We start from the raw sequence: 17,105 nt of genomic DNA, 5'->3' as shown, positions 1-17,105 counted from the left end.
TTTCAAATCTACATACGATTTCATTCTGTCGAAAGCTTTCTTCAATTTATCTCGAATCCTCTTAACAGTGTCCTCCGTTTCTTGAATTAAATCTGGCCCAATCACCTTTCTTTCATTCAATTCCATCCAACATACATGTAACAGCTCGATTTTGGGGCTAATCGGAACTGTGGTTTTGAGACCACAAATTTGAAGTCGAAAAAAATTATTTTATTGATATTTTAAAGTCATAGCATGTTTATATTAGTGCATGAAAAATTTGATGAGTTAATTTTAACGTTTGTGAGCCCAATTGTGAAAAAGAACTAAATCGCGTAAAGTGCAAAAGTCTCAAATTGATAGTTAAGAATCTAAATTTAGGGTCTTTAAAGGGCAAAAAGACCCTTAGATCTTAGCTTGGCCAGCCATGGGAGATAAAAATGTTGAAAAGTCAACATTAGGTAATTGGATGACATAATGTGTAATAAAATAATGCCTAAGCCCAGCTATCATCTTTTCTTTCATTCTTTCTTCATTACCACCAATTTTTCAGCCATTCTTGGGGGTTTTGAGCTTCAAAAATTTTAGCAACTTATTCCTCTTGCAAGTGATTCACATGCTTTTTGTTGATATTTTTTCATTTTTGGACCCCTTGAAGCATGAGCTTTCAAATGAGGGGACTATTTTGCAAAATGGTTGAAAGTTTAGTTTTTTTTCCATGAGAGTAAATAGGTTGTTTTTTAAAATTTTATGGAATAATATGAGTCTTGGTTGTGAAATAAACAACTTTTGTTAAGGGATTTCTTATGAAAACCCTAATTGGACCATTTTGTAAAAGTTGGTAAAATAGATAGTAATGTTGTGAAATATTGGAAATTTAGGGTTTTCATAAGAGATATAAATGGTAGGTTAGGCTTGGATGATAAGAAAATTCGATAAAAATTGATTTTCAGACCTAGGGGTAAAATGGTCATTTTGCAAAAGTCTAGGGGCAAAATGTTTATTTTTCCCAAATATAGATTTATTGAATGCCTAGAATGATAAAATGATTAAAGGTGTGAATTTTTTATTATAGATCAAGAAATTCAAAATTCGAACTTAGAACGGGAGAAGGCTCAGCAAATTGATTAGATTGACTAGTCGCCATATTTTGTAACCTGAGGTAAGTTGTATGCAAATAATACAAATACATTGTCATTATATGTGTTGAATTGATTTAGCATGAATTGCTTGATTGTAGAAATGAGAATGTATAAAAACAATTGAGATAGTAATATTCTTGGTTGAACCATAGGAAATAAATCGGATATTCATGCCATGACATATGGGTTATTGTGAGCTAGTGTAAGACCATGTCTGGGACATGGCATCGACATTGAGACGGGAGCTAGTGTAAGACATGTCTGGGACATGCATCGGCCTCGAGATGTAAGCCAGTGTAAGACATGTCTAAGACATGCATCGGCTACAAGATAGGCCAGTGTAAGACCATGTCTGGGACATGGCATCGGCATCCTACCCCATGTTTGAGGCTTAATAAATATCCGGTAGTGTTTCGAATGGTTCAACGGTGAGAGTTATGGTTTAAGATCATGAGAAAAGTATAACCATATTATGAGTAATACAGGTACTTATTCGTTATATATATATAAGATGAGAGTTCAATATATGCTATATGATGGAAATTGGATAGTGATGAGTAAGTTATCCTTATGCCTACTTTTGTATTAAGAGCATGTTGTTAAATGGTAAAGTTGTTGTTATATATTTGTATGCTTCTTACTAAGCTTTATGCTTACCCCCTCTCTTCTCTATTTCCTTATAATGTCGCCTAAATAGCTCGGGGATTTAATAGACATCGGAGGCTACGATCACACTATCATCCAGAACACTCAGTATAGTTATAATCCTTGTTTTGTGTATGGCATGCATAAGACTAGACTTTAATGTTATGTGTCATTGAGAAATAGCCAAATATGATGGCTTAGGATGAATACCTTTAATTTTGTATAAGGCCATTGATAATGGTTAATATTTATTTTGATATTTATTAATTGAAGATGATATTTTCATGGATGAGTAAATTGCACAAATGAAATGTTGTCCATTGTAGCTATTTTGGCTATGTGATTTACCCTTGTGGTGGCATAGGGTGATTCTATGTAGGTTATGTATGTAAGGGTGACAAAGAGGCTTGGTAAATAGCCTCATTTTGTCACACGGGTAGGCACACGACTGTGTGTTTAGGCCGTGTGTGACACACGGGCCATACACGGCCAACCACATGGACGTGTGATCCGGTCGTGTGTCCATTGTACTTAAAATTTACAAGTCAGTATGCATGATAGCAAACACACGAGCAGAGACACGACCTGTGTCTCAGCCGTGTGAAGGGCACGGCTTAAAACACGGGCATGTGTCTTGGCCGTGTGAGCCTTAAGAATTGCTAACGTCAGAAACAAAATGTCTAGGTTTTTGCACACGGGCGTGTCATGGCCGTGTGAAGGACAAGGGCCAGGGATACGGACGTGTATCAGGTCGTGTGAAAACCCTTGTAGGTGTGAATTTAGAATTAATTCCGCACGGGTAGAGGACACGGGCGTGTCCCTGTATTGCTTAGGCCGTGTGAGCTACACGGGCCAACAATACGACCATGTCAAATCGGTCACACGGGCGTGTTGCCTTTCCCACACGGGCATGTGCCCCTGTGTCTAGTAATATTTTTTCGAGTCATGGAAAGATCCGAATCATTCCCGAATGGTTTTAAATAAACGCTTGGAGCTTCGTAGGCCTTTGTTATTGAGTTCTTGATAAAGATCGAAAAATCTTAAATTTGACCTAATTTTGGTAACTCAAAAATGTGAGAATGTATGTATTCAAGTTGGGTAACGCCTCGTATTCCGTCCCGGCGTGGGGTACAGGTGTAGGGTGTTACAATACAGGTATCCGACATCTATGACCATATAGTGCTACATACGGAGCCATTTAAATACTTGATTGGAAACTATTATTGTATACAAATTCAACCAATGGTAAATAACGTTCCCAACATAATTCAAAATTAATGACACAAGCTCGAAGCATATCTTCTAAAATTTGAATAACTTGCTCAGATTGTCCATCAGTTTGCGGATGAAAAACTATGCTAAAGTTGAGTCGTGTACCAAGAGAATAATGTAACTGTCTCCAAAATCCCGATGTGAACCGTGGATCTCAATCAGAAATTATTAACACGGGAATATCATGCAATCTCACAATTTCCCGAATGTAAATCTCAGCAAGTTTTTAAAGTGACCAATTAGTTCTAACTGCTATAAAATGAGCTGACTTTGTAAGCCGATCAACAACTACCCAATTAGCATTTTTCTTACTTGCCGATAACGGTAACCCTGTTACAAAATCCATCTTAATATAGTCTCATTTTTATTTAGGAATGTTAATAGGCTGAAGTAGTCCAGTAGGAACATGATGCTCTGCCTTTACTTGTTGACAAGTTAAATATTTAGCTACATATTCAACTATATTTCTTTTCATAACTGGCCACCAATAAGATTCCCGTAGATTACGATACATTTTCGTTCCACCCGAATGCATTGCAAAAGAACTATCATGTGCTTCACAAAGTATCAACTCTTTCAGTTCAGAAACAGTTGGAACACAAATCCGATTATAAAATCTCAAACAATCATGTTCATCAATGCTAAAATTTTCTAACATACTATTCTGAACCATTCCTCTTTTCTTCAACAACTTGTCATCTTTTAACTGTGCTAACTTGATCTGATCAAACATCACTAGTTTAACTCTTAATTCAGCCAATAGACTTCCATCATCACTGATACTGAATTGTGCAAACATTGCTCGTAATTCAATTGCTGCTTTTCTACTTAATGCATCAACTCTAACATTATCCTTTCCAGGATGACAATCAATAACACAATCATAATCTTTTAAAAGTTTTATCCATTGACGTCTCAAATTTGACTCCTTTTGAAATAAAAGATACTTGATACTTTTATGATCGGTATAAATATAGCATTTCAAACCATACAAATAGTGTCTCTAGATCTTTAATGTAAAACTCACGACAGCTAGTTCCAGATCGTGCGTTGGATAATTACGTTCATAAGGTTTTAATTACCGAGATGCATAAGCAATCACTTTTCCATCTTGCATCAATACACACCCGAGACCATTCAAAGAAGCGTCATTGTAAATAACAAAATCTTTTCCTGACTTTGGCAATGTCAAAACTGGTGCCTCAGTCAACATTCGCTTCAACTTCTCAAAACTTTCTTGGCGCTGATTATCCAAAACAAATGGAACATTCTTTTGCAACAGTTTTTGTCATCGACAAGGCTATCTCTGAAAATCCATTTACAAGTCTTCGATAGTAACCAACCAATCCAAGAAAACTATGTACCTCTGACACACTTCTCAGTGCTTTCCATTGAACAATCACTTCAATCTTCTTTGGATCAACTCTAATTCCATCTACCGATACCACATGTCCTAGAAATACAACCTCTGACAACCAGAATTCACATTTGCTTAACTTTTCATATAACTGTTTCTCCCATAATATTTGTAAAACAATTCTGAAATGCTGTTAATATTCAGATTCACACTTCGAATAGATGAAAATATCATCAATGAAAACCACCACAAAATGATTCAGGTATGGTTGAAAAATACGATTCATAAGATCCATAAAAGTAGCTGGAGCATTAGTCAAACCAAAAGGCATAACTAAGAATTCATAATGACCATACCTTGTACGGGATGTTGTCTTTGGTACATCACTTTCTTTCACCTCTAACTGGTAATAACCCGATCTCAAATCAATCTTTGAAAACATAAAAGCTCCTTTCAACTGATCAAATAAATCATCAATACGAGATAGCAGGTGTTGATTCTTGATTTTCACCTTATTCAATTGCCGATAATCAATACAAAATCGCATTGAATAGTCTTTCTTTTTAACAAACAGTACTGGAGCTCCCCAAGGTGAAATACTAGGACATATAAATTCTTGATCCAGTAAATCCTGCAACTGTCACCACATTATGTGCATCACCCTCTTCACGTGTCCGCACAACATATGCTTTAGCTGGTATTCTAGCTTCTGATTGTTGAGTAGCTACATCACTTCATCTTCTAGCACCACCTCTGGAAAATGAACCACTTCTACCTAATTCTCGACCTCTAAAAGTAGGCATTAATCTCTTTGATGTAACAGGTGCAGCATTTTCATTTTTTGGACAATCTCTAATGAAATGCTTAATAGATCCATAACGGAAACATCATCGAGTTAATTTCCAACATTCACCTCTATGCTTCTTCCCGTAATGTTTACATTTTGGTATTTCAATATACCGTGATGAACCTTGTACACCTCTAGTAGAAACTGTTATTTGCCTTCCATGATCTCTATCACCTCTATCTGATCTAAAACTTGATCTCTTGTTACCATGAGATTCTTTAGATCTTTTAGGTTGCGGATTTGAACTAGTAGTTCTAGTACGTTTCCCAATCAAACAAGTATTTTCAGGTTTTTTGTCGAGACTCAATACTTGCTCAACCATCTTAGCTCTCCCAACTAAATCTGCAAATTCTGTAATTCTGAGAGATACTAGTTGCACATGTAATTCATCATATAAACCCCGTAGAAATCTTTTACAACTATCAGTTTCGGTTGGTACAAATTCAGCTGCATATTTACTAAGTCGTGAGAATTCTCGTTCATAGCCAACTACTGACATTTCACCTTGTTTTAGCATCAAGAATTGCCGTTTTCTATCTTCAATGTATAATTCACCTACATACTTCTTCAGAAATCCTCTTTGAAAAAAATCTTGGTTTACCTGTTTTGTCGATACATGTCGAGTTACTGATTCCTACCAGACATAAGCTTCCCCTTGAATTAAAGAAACAACACACAATAAACTTTTTCGGGGAGTACGTTCAAGCTGATGTAATTTTCTTTTTGTAGATTCCATCCAATTTTCAGCAATGGAAGGATCAACTCCCTTTAAATCCAAAAATTCAGTAGCACCATACTTACGTAATTCTTTAATCAGAGCTCGTCAGGTAGTAGGGGTAAATGTCGTAACAGTTGCAGTTTCTGCTACTCGTTGAAGAGCATCAACTATAATTCTAAGTAATTCAGAATTATATCTTTTTCTAGTATTACCTCTTTCAACACTAGGTGGTTGATTTCTTACTAGATTTATACTCGATGTTACAGACTCGATTTTATCCATTTCATATGATTCATCATCTCTAGTATACATTTCTTGATCAATATCAACAATATATTCATCCGACATCTTTAACTATAAAATAGAAACAAACAAATATATCAGTATGCAATCCTGACTCAATTGACTCAATTATGGAATGTACCTCTAAACTCAATTTACGAACTCAATTTAGTCTGAGAATTGACTAAACTTGAATAGCTCTGATACCACTAAATGTAACACCTCCTAACCTTTATCTGCCGCCAAAACAGGGTTACAAGATATTAACGAATAATTCAGAACAAATACGAACAATTATATAATAATATAACATACATATCATAATGTCCTAACCAATGTACTAACATAGGTATTTTACAAATACTTACTAACTCAATTTATATAACTTCATTCAAACCTAACCAAATTTAATACTAAATATCAAAATTTTCATATAGAAACTTCATTCATACTTTAATAAAAAATGTCATTTTATAACCTTAACATAACACAGAATCATGTTTAAGTATATAAAGGGTTAATACTATATTTTAACATTTTATACAACCATTTTTCAAAATAGCATACATATAACAATCTAGGTACATGCCATTACTAAAAAAATATACTTCACCACAATAACAGCATGTGTGGTTGAAGCTAATGGCTATGCCATTACATGCCTATTACAAGCCTATTCTGCAGGCCCACATAAACTGACGTTTGGTTCAATGGACTACCCTATTATGGGTGTATTCCATTCCAGGCTTAAGCAGAGATTTTTGGGGATTTCTATTCCCTTCCTTCTTCACCGTTTAGCCATTCATTGCTTGAAGAACCCTATCTTACCCTTACCAAATTCTCACCTAAAAAACACTCAATCGGCAGCCATTTCACGTACCCTTCGACTCCGGCATTCCTCCTCTTCATCTAAGGTCAAGTAAACATTTTTCCTTTTGCTATTCCTTTCATTTTTCTGTCTTCCATTTTTTTGTTACCCACAAATTTTTTTGCCTGTTTTTGTTACTGCTTCCTTCACCATCATCTTCTTTAATCATCTTAACTTGAACTTTGTCTTTTGCCTTTTCATTTATGTTTTATGGTTAAACGGGTGTGTTCCTTATATCTAAGTTTAATTCATCGAAAGAAACAATGGCAGAGCCTTGAAGAAGTACAATATCTCGATGTTCTCACTAAAACCGGTAAAAAAATTAGCATTTCCAAGTCCAGGCACGTCCATTCATTCTTGTCCATTTCTGGATTATCTGTTTTTAATCTTTCAACATAAAGGATTACTTTACAACCGGCTCTTTTCTTTATTTTCTATACTGTCTGTTGCTTACTCTTAACAGAAGTCATGTTTTTATAGTTATCAAATTGGAAAATAATAAGACAACTTAATTTAAGCTATACTTCTTATTTGCAGCTTCTGTAAATTGGGTTTGTTAGAACCTTTGAGATTAGTTAATTTGGTTCCTTGAAAATGGTATATTATATTTGTTGATTTCTCCTACATTTGATGCTTCTTCAATTTTTGATGGAATTATATTTAAGTATTGTCATTGATGTAGATTATGGAGTTGTTGGTATTCACCATGTTGGAATTTTATGTGAAAACCTTGAAAGATCGCTTGAATTTTATCAGAATATTTTAGGTATGTAATCTCTTTTCTATACTCATGTTATAGATATTGATTTATTTTTGCAAGAAAGAAAGAGAGAAACTGAGCACCTGCTTCTAAATGTTAAACTAGACCTTGAAATAAATGAGGCTAGGCCACATGATAAGCTTCCATACAGATGTGCTTGGTTGTGGATGGGTTCTAAAATGATACATTTGATGGAACTTCCAAATCCAGAGCCCTTAATCAGAAGACCGAAACATGGAGGCCAAGACTGTCATGCTTGTATTTCAATTCGTGATGTATCTAAGCTGAATGCAATCCTTGACAAAGCCGGTAAAATCCGTTTTTTCTTATTCCAGGGTCATCCATGTCAAGCAATATCTCATTGTTTGTTAATAATTTGCCTTGATGGCAGATTCTCATAGAATTCTGTAGGTTATAATTCGCCTTGTTTGCTTTCTCATTGTTTTTTTTTCTCTGCTTATTTTTATTTGAATAGTTTGTCGAGTTGTTTCTATGCATGCACCAATTACATCCTGCCTACTATATTGTTTAGACTCAAACTTCACTCTTTGCTCTATTCCAGTATTAAGGGGAAAGAAACTTTGTAAAATTTATTAATTTTATGATATATGTTTCTTTTGATTGAATGAATATAGCATTTAGGTTTCTTTTAATAGATGCAAACTGTAGATGCAAATTTATTGTTGCTAAATACTTTGATGGGTGCTTCTTTATCCAACTTAAGGATTCACCTTATGTTCAATGTGTTTCTTCTCATTGCTTTACTTTATTAAATGTCTATTGGTGTTAGTTTTATAATGAGAGGAGAAAAAACTAACATTACTATTGTCACTTTCATTTATGGAAAAAGTTTTTGAAAGAATGTTCCCATGTGTGCAGATGTTTATTTAAAGGGGTATAATGCTGCTTTGAAGAAGGAAATTCCTATACTTTCACTTTCTTCTTGCCACTTCAAATTGGTTGCAAATGATAAGGCTATTGGGAATGGGCTTGAAATGCTTGATGGTCATAAAACTCATAGGTCACAAAACTCACACCCAATATCTGGTTCAGGAACCGCAAAGTGGACAAGTCAATGCATATGAACTTTCAGCTGGTAATTTTTGTGTTTGTAATATTTGGATGGTATAATGACGTGATAGAATGTCATTACAATGTTGTAACTTTTTTATGTTGTGGATTATGACATATAAACTAATGAAATCATGTAACTTTTGTTAATATATAAATATTATAATTTTCAAGTTATTTATTACTTCTAAAATTTTATTTTTTATTGTAGAATAATTAAATTATTTGTTACATTAATGATATTTTAGCACATTAAATATGTATTGCAGTTTAAAAATAATAAAGTAGATTATATATTATTTTTATAGTATTATATAATATGTTTTTTAATTCATATAATAATAATTATATTAAGAATTTTATTAAATTATATTTAATAATAATTAAGTTAAAATATGGTTAAATTATTTATTTTTATTAAATTATTTAATAATAATTTTATTAAAATTTAATAACAATAACAATAATCATCTACCTAAAAAATTCTGCTAAGGGTATTCGGTCATTTTAGTTTTTTTCCTTATGCTATTACAGCATCATTCCATTCAACTAAACACAATAATACTATTACAGTTCTCTTCCATTCCATTCAACCAAACAATTGAATTACTAATTATAGCTCTATTCAATTATAGCTTTATTCAATTACAGCCCTATTCCATTATAGTGACCAAACGTACCCTAAGTTCAGGATCGGCTTTGGATGCTGATTCAACAATCGAACTTTAACTTATCCTGCGTACGGAAAATAAACCGTACGCTGAGTATACACTCAGTGGTATTACTATAATCTGAATACTTATTAAATAAGAATTTTCAATATTTATATATCTAAACACGCATAACAAAAATCATTCAACAAATAATCAATTTCATAACACATCATTTATAACACTTTCAATTCTCATCTTTTACTATTTTAATCTCATAATTGATATTCAAATAATTTTTCTCAATAGGATACACATATCATTTCACCATATCAATAACCATTTCATGAACCCATTAGTTTATACATTTCAATTTCATAACTCAATTTAATATTTCAATCCAATTCATGTTCAAAATCATCAAATGTCATTCATATTGCCAATTTACTTATTTACCCCTATTAACAGGACTAGGACTTTGGCGGATACACAGATCCAACCAAAACACACAAGTATGGCACCCAGTGCCTCATTGGATAATTCGAAGTAATAGATTGACACCCAGTGTCTCATCGGCCATGCCGAAGTAAATTGGTACCCAATACCTTATCGAATTTATCTGAAGCAATAGTTTGACACTCAGTTTCTCATCGACACGTGGTCGAAGTAATCCCTGAACACTTCCAATCCTATGGCATGCCAACTATATCCGACTCAGTCCGATACAGTTAATAGGATTTTCAATTCATTTTCCAAATACAACTAATATTCAATATTAAATTGTCACAAAATTCACATAAATCTCAATTCAATATTTTCACATTTCAACAACAATCAATAATTTCATCAATCATAAATTCTTATAATCTCATTTCAGTATTAAGATAATAACAAACAACATTCACCTTAATTACTCACCATACACATTAATTTAAAATACAACAAATAAAAATTACTAAATTCGAATTATAGAAATATAAACCGTAATTTCCAAATTACTCATATTTAACCTTGTCTTTTCCTTTCTTAGCTGAGGTCTCTGACTCAACGTTAGTTACGGAATTTAAAATAATTTTAAAATCATCAATACAACAAATTTTAACATTAAATATTTGAATTTATACACAACTTTTGTCTAAATTTCAATTTTGTCCTTAAATTAAATCTAACCTTGTTTTCCCTACAATTTTATTCTTTATTTTCATTCAACTACCACTTAAAACTAAATTTAACTCTCTAATTTTTACCATAAATCCCTAATTTTGAATTTTTTTTCAATTTAATCGCTACTACTTAAAACTTATGATTTATTTTACAACTCAATCATTTTCTCAATTTTAAGTTGAAATTCTATCAATTTAACCCCTAATTCTTTAGTTAATTCAACATGAACTACATTTAAAACTCCACTAACTTTCAAATTTTCAACATAAATCAAGTAGTATTTTGTTCTAAGATTCTAAAAATATCAAAATTACAAGAAAAGGGACTAAATTAACATACCACTTAAGCTTGAAGCCTTAAAAACACTAATTTTCCTTTTTCTTTTTCTTTCCCGTTTCTTTTCCCCTGTTTCGTTTCAATTCTGTTTCTTTCTTTCATTCTTTTTGTTTTGTTTATATTATTTAGTTATTATTATAATAATATATTATTATCTTATATACTTAAATATTAAGTATATATATATATATATATATATATTAGTATTTTATATATATGTACACTATTTTTTCACATGTATTTTACACCTACCATACACTTGTATTCACTTTTTATTATACAAGTGTTACATATGGTTTATTTATTTATTTAATCCTTCAAATTTTCTTTAGTCTATAATTCAACTTTTACTCTTTTTCAATCTAGTTCTTATACCTAATTACTCTTAATTCAAGCTAATTCACCTAGCCAAAACCTAATTAACCACACAACTAACTTCGTAAATATTTTTAATAAATATTTACGAATCCGTTTTACCAAAACAGTGACCCAAAAATGCACTTTTTCAATACCAGTAAATTTTGGGTTGTTGCACCCTCCCACTTTCCCCCCAAAACTTTTTCTCCCCTCCCATCTCACCCCTCATCTACCCCAAACCCATTCTCCCAAATTTTACTACCCAACTCTCAAAATTTTTTATTTTCCCCCCAAACTCTTACTTTTCACCCTTTACCCTCAAATAAAAATCATCCAAAACAATCCCTAAACCTATATAGTAATAATTTTATTTATATATATTATTTATATTATTAAAAGAAATTTTATTTTTTACTATTTATAAAATTTTATGTTGGTATCAATTTCACATTTTATCTTTAAGATAACTTTTAATAAAAACCACATTTTTTTATCTTTAATATATTTTTAATTTCAAAATACATAGTAACAAAAATCAGAAGATAATTGAAGCAACTAAGCAAGCAAAAAACTAACCCATATATAAAAGATTAATAAATAAATTATGAGGAGATGAAAGTTAATAACAAATTTGATTACAGTAGGTGATAGTAGTTACAAAGATCCAAAGTCATTTTTTTTATATTTAACTTTAACAAATATATTCGATTTGATTCAAATTTCATCTCACTCGAATCAATTCGAAAAAATTTCAAATCAAATTAAAATGATAAAATAAGATTCATGAACTTAAATTTTTTTGTTCGATTCGATCCAACATCCACCCTTAAATAAAAAATAACTCATTCCACCACTTTATCTATATAGGCCATGGCCTGAGTGTAAATGTTGTGTAACATATGGTTTTAAATATCCCTATTAATAATGTTAAAAATGTAACTATTTAAATTAAAACTACCCACTTTACCTATAACTTTCTAATTTTTCTTTTTTTTCCATATCCAATTCCCATGTAACTTTTGTGTTCTCTTTTTCTATTTTCAGTTTGTCACCCACATTGCTTTATAAGTATTTTACTTTTCTTGGAAAAATATTAATCTCTCATCTATCATCAATTAAAAAGGAAATAATTTAAGGCATACTTCTTGTTGAAAAATATGAAAAGGTTGAAGAAATGTCTAAGGCAGTGTTCACCCTCTGATAAACTACGACCGATTGAATTGTTTCTATATTTTAATTATTAACAATTTATTGAATCAGACTTTTGAGTTGTACTAATATTATAGATTATATCTAACCCATAAATAAAGATTATAACACTTGAAGGAAACATATATAGAGGATTGAATCAGATCATACTTATTTAATCCCTTGGATCAAAGAAGTTAGATTGGATTGGATCATTGAAAACTTAGCTGCAACGATCCTTGTTCACAAAGTTTGTTATTATTATATTGTATTCAACATATTTAGTTGTTGTAATAAATCTTCTTTTGTTAGCAAATCTTAAAATATTTTATATTATTCAAAAACTTTACAAGTTATTGTAAAGAGATATAGAGCACTTAGTTTATTCAAACTTTATTTCACGACTTGTTATGTTGTGATTTTATTTACTAAGTATATAGGGATAAATTTAGTGGTGAGAGTATCAATCTTCAAGATACAAATATGAGGAAATTATTATGGTATGTCATAAAATTAAATTCACTTGTTGTAAGTGTTGAAAGTAATGAATATTTTTCAATATATACTAAATTTCACAAACATAAAAAAGGAAACTGCTTAAACAATCTTTAAATCCCTTATTTTATTTTTGTTATCACAATACTTAAAAAGTGATTACTCATTTAACTACTTCCACACACATAACTTATTCTCACCAACTATTCAGACCAATGTTGACTCTTCTGATTGACATCTACCAAACATTTTAAAAAATTGGAATAACACAAAGTTAGTATGGATTACAAATTTTATAAACAAATTAAATAAAATTTTTACTTTAAAATTTATTGGAAATTATGAAATATCAATAATCCTTTGAAAGAATTACTTTTAAAAGTAAATAATATATCTATTCATTGAATTTTAAAGTTATTTTAAGTCACTTTAAAATTAATTAATTAATTAATTAATTAACTATTTCTATTATCTTCAATAATATTACTTAAAAATTAATTTTATCCTTTCGACATTTTGACCAACATGAGAATAATGGATGTATGGAGTATGTGTCCTCTAAAATTGTAAAATTTTAATTTACATCTTTTATCATTTTAAAATTTTATATTAGTAATAGTAAAATTACATTTTGGTCCTCCCAAAATAATAAAAATTTAATTTAATCCTTTAAAATTTATAAAGATATATGCTATTAAAATGATAAAATTATATTTTTACTATTATAAAAATACACAATTTAATTCTGTCTCCCCAAAAATTTCAGGCTGCCATTGATTTTAAACGTCATAGATACAAAAATAGTAATTAAAAATTTGTTAGTTTCATATTCATTAATTTTTGAGGGATAAAACAACCTTTAATCTTTGAACTTGATAATTCTTTTTATTTTAACTTTTAAATTTTTGGTTTGCATTAGTCCTAAAGCTTGACAAATTTTCTTAATTTGGTCCCTCAACTTAAATTTCGTAATGCTGTGATGATTTAACATTGAGATTGTATTATATCATCCTCCATTAAATAAATAAATAAAATTTAAAAAATATTTTTATAAAAACATTAGTTCTGTAATTTATTAACTTAAAAAATTTTGTCTTTCGAAAAAAATTACTTTTTTTCAGCACTCATCTTCATTAAATGTTTAATGTTTTTGTTATACACCTACCCACATTTGACATGATAGCATAAAATGCGATCTAAGAAGTACTCTCGAATGATCCCTCAATTAGTACCACCCAGCTGGTCATCCTATGACCAGCCATCCGCACGTTTAGCATCTCCATTACACCACTCCTTTTTAGTGACAAACTCCTATCTCTAGGAGGGAACCATTAAGAGACTATTGAAACATAATAATCTTATACTACTTCAGAAGGGAATGTTAAAGCAAACCCCATTGATGACAACTAACTTATAAGAGACCTACCAACCTAATCAGTGACGTGGCTCTACCAAGCAAAGTGACTTTTCTCCTATACCCCAGCACACGATATTGAAGAGATCTCTTCCCCAACTCTTAACTCCCTTAAGCCTTCACATCAAACAGAATTGTTTAGAGTTTTGAGACTCTTTCTTATAGATTCATCTTATGAGATTAGATGAATAATTTTCATCGTTGAATTTATCTAATAAATAATTAAAGTTGTATTTTAAATTTTTAGGATAATAGTATTTAGAATAAATTAACCAAAAGATTTCAAAAATTATTACACTTGCTTTGCCAAACATTTTAAGTATTTTTTTGTCTTAATTTCAAATTTATTAAATTGATCCTTTTAAAAAATTTGAAGCAATTTAATCTGGTCAATTTCAAAAGTGAATAACTAAGCATAATTCGTCACTACATTAATATTTTTCTGTCAATTTGCTCAAACATTTATTAGTATAATAATAAATTTAGACCTCAAAATTTACACATTTAGTTAATTTGCTCCTAATTTAACAAATTTAGTCCGTAACATTTGTATAAATGTGTAAATATTGAGGCTAAATTTGTTGATTTTTTTTAAAATCAAGGTCAAAATGACAAAATATGAAAGCATCAAAAGCATCAAAGACTAAATTTGTTATTATACCAATCAAAATTATGTACAATTGACGGTAGACATTAACGTCATATTTGATTGTCCTTAGTTGCTCACATTCGAAATTAACAAGAATTAAATTGATTCGATTTTTTTAGAGGGGTCAGTTTGCTCAATTTCAAATTTGAGAGGGTGTGCTGAGGTCTTTTTACCTTTGTTTTTTTTTTAATTTTTTCATAGATTTTTTTATACTACTAATTTTAATACAATTAATAATTTAACTAGAAATTCTATTATACGTGTATACGTGTGAAAACCACATATTTAGAATAGAAATACGTGCTTAAAAATAACATATAATAAATAATGAAATGTATGATTTGTAACTAATTAATAATAACACATGAAATGTGAATGATATTAAAAAAATAGATTAAATTATAAGTAAAACGAAATTTAAACATATAAATACATTATATTAAGAATATTGAATGAGTACAATTGTTTATCATAGTGTTATGATCGATTCTAAATTGATGTCGAGTTAATTTGTAACACCAACTCAATTAATAACATTATTAATACTAGAAATTTTATCTCACACTTATACGTGCGAAAACTACATATTTAGAATATATGAGCGTGTTTAAAAATAATGTACATTAAATAATGAAATGTATGATTTGAAAATAATTAATAATAACACGTACAATATGTACAATATTAAAATGAAAAACATATTAAATTATGAGTAAAACAAAATTTAAACATGTAAATACATCATTACTAAATGAACTACAATTGTTTTGCTTTGTCGTGATCTTAAGCAATGACATCGCCACTTAAAATTTTGCTTTGTTTCTTGTTGCAACGTCAGATGTTCCACGTCATGACGTGACTCACTGTTTTCACAAGAATCAACCTGTTACAAGTTCAAAGGGACCTAAAATTCCATATATACATTTCATACAACCAGTTCACCTATTCGAAAACCGCATATGATACAAAACATACCAAAACGATACATTGAAATAGCATTTAAACAACTAAGTTCCAGGTTTAATAATTTTGATACAAAATCGACTTAAAACATTAGGTAAATGCCATTTACCATAAAAATGGGTACTTTACAAACTTGGCTGAGTCGGAAACGACCGCTTAGATGTTGGCTTCAATTCCCAGGGTTTCAAGAGGTACTTAAACCTGTGCACAGAGAAAACAACCCGTACACTAAGCAATAGGGCTCAATGGTACTTTCATGATTCAAAATATTTCAATTTAGCACCAAAAACATAACACGAAGCATATAAACTCAAAATGTAGCCTACATATGTCCCTATACATGTACAATAAAAACATGCATAACTTATTTGGTAAGTAAGTTTACCAAAATTTTCAACATTGTCATTCATATTTTACTTCTATTAATCATCTTTCAATTACAAACAACACCAACTAGTCTATTATAAATCATTCCATTACTTACCTCATACTTACCGGTTAATCCATTTCTGGAGTCTACCGACTCGTTCACATTTGTTTCGGCCTTTAAGGCTCGATTCCTTTTTTTGCTTTGAACATTAAGATGTTTACCTTCCGTTTCAATTTCATATATGCACACATTCAAATTCTGAGCATTATATTAGTTCATTCTGTTATAAACAATCAAACATAGTATTATCAATCCCTATTAACACAACTCGAACGGTTACACGAATCGTCCAACCAACACACCAACTGGAACCGAAATGCAATAATAGAATAACTAAGTAAGAAAAACTGGCACATAACGTGAATACTGGCACTTGAAATGCATCATGGTACACGAAGCTCGTACTAAAGCACGAAGTGCATCCCAATGCATAAGCGTATAAACTCGTACACAATCCAATCCTACTAATTATCCGACTCAGCCTAACTAGTTAATAGGGTATTAACATTCAATTTATA

Source organism: Gossypium arboreum, chromosome 10, assembly GCF_025698485.1.
Source record: "Gossypium arboreum isolate Shixiya-1 chromosome 10, ASM2569848v2, whole genome shotgun sequence".
Taxonomy (NCBI): Eukaryota; Viridiplantae; Streptophyta; class Magnoliopsida; order Malvales; family Malvaceae; genus Gossypium; species Gossypium arboreum.
This window is presented reverse-complemented; position numbering follows the sequence as displayed.